At 42.0% G+C, this 1786-nt stretch overlaps 1 pseudogene; it reads left to right on the top strand.

Moving 5' to 3' along the window:
* Positions 1-301: 301 nt before the first annotated feature.
* On the top strand, positions 302-1424 carry LOC100414699 (ribonuclease P protein subunit p40-like; annotated as a pseudogene).
* Positions 1425-1786: the final 362 nt, after the last annotated feature.

The following is a 1786-nucleotide window of genomic DNA, read 5'->3' as shown; positions in this document are numbered from 1 at the left end:
TCAAAGAAAATCTGAACAGATAGATGGAAGGCATATCTGTCTTGCATAGGAATATTTTTGCATGGGTGAATAAATGACCAAGGTCTGCAAGATACGCATGAAAAACAGCAGCGAGGGGAACCAAATGAGGGCATTTTGTAACCAACAAATATAGTGCCTATGTGGGAAGAGACACTAGATTCTGGACCCGTTGAAAGTTCAGGAAGAGATTCCAGTACATGCTAGATCAACATATTAAAAAGGAAGTGTTGGGGGCGTGCCCCCACCCGAGGAGGCCGGGAGGACCAGGAACCCGGAGAGCATGGCCACGCTGCGCCGGCTTCGGGAGGTTCCGCGGTACTTACTGGTTTGCGAGAAATCCAACTTGGGCAACCACAAGTCGCGCCACCGGCATGTCGTTCAGACGCGCTGCTATAACTACAGGGTTTTATTTCTCATTCCCGAATGTGGGATACTATTGGAAGAACTGAAAAACCTGGTCATGCAAACTGGACCCTATTATTTTGTGAAGAATTTACTCTTCATGAATTAATCACACACCAATTCATTAGTACCTTTATAAAGAAAGGTTCTTGCTGTGCACTAACATATAATACAAATATTGATGAAGATAATACTGTTGCCCTGCTACTAAATGGGACATTAATTTTGTCATTGGATAAAGACACTTACGAAGAAACTGGACTTCAGGGTTGTCCATCTCAGTTTTCTGGCAGAAAAATTATGAAATTTATTGTTTCCATTGACTTGATGGTAATATCTTTAATCTTGGATTCTAAGAAGTATGAAATAATATCTTTGTCCTTCAAAGAAAAGAAGCCATTGAAATTTGATTTTCTTTTGGCTTGGCATAATACGGGGTCAAAAGAGTCAACAATGATGTCATACTCTTCCAAGTACCAAATTCAGGAGCATCAGCCAAAAGTGGCACTGAGCACATTGAGAGATCTCCAGTGCCCAGTGCTGCAGAGCAGCAATCTCGAGGGAATGCTGGACGTGTCCTGCCGGGTGCTAGAGCTCTTCGACTGGCTTGGTGCCATCTTCAGTAATGTCAACCTAAATAATGAGCCTAATAATTTCATATCAACCTATTGCTGCCCTCAACCAAACACAGTGGTGGCAAAAGCTTATTTGTGTACAATCACTGGCTTCATACTTCCAGAGAAGATCTGTCTCCTACTGGATCATCTCTGTCACTACTATGATGAATCAAAATTAGCTCCGTGGGTTACATTGTCTGTTCAAGGCGTTGCAGACAGCCCTGTTTCTTGGGGAAAAAATTAACATGGTTTTCGAAAAGGAGGAGAACATTTATACAACTTTGTGATTTTTAATAATTAGGACTACTGGCTTCAGATGGCTGTTGGGGCAAATGATCACTGTCCACCCTAAAAAATACAAAATTAAAAATCATGTGTACTTTTGTTTATGCATGTTTTCAGATTTCTTAGTGGTAAAAGGTCTGTGTATTCACTCAGCCTTGTGTGATGGTGGCACTTCTCAGGTCAGCATTTGCTAGCAGTCTGCACTGGGCTTGGGACCCATCTGTGATGGCAGCAGGGCCTGCTGTCTGAGGAATAGCTCATAATTGATTTCTCTCTGTCAACATAATCACAGGGTTATGGGTTACTATGTGGTAGACTGGGCCAGGATGTCCAGGGACCAGGGGGTATTAGACCATTGGGTGAGATGTATTTTGTTCACTACAACTTTTTCAGATAAGAGAAAGAAATCTCATCTTTACTAGGGCCAGTTCCTATTGTAAGTGCTGTTTATATATTATCAC

This window comes from Callithrix jacchus, chromosome 14, assembly GCF_049354715.1.
Source record: "Callithrix jacchus isolate 240 chromosome 14, calJac240_pri, whole genome shotgun sequence".
Taxonomy (NCBI): domain Eukaryota; kingdom Metazoa; phylum Chordata; class Mammalia; order Primates; family Cebidae; genus Callithrix; species Callithrix jacchus.
This window is presented reverse-complemented; position numbering and strand designations above follow the sequence as displayed.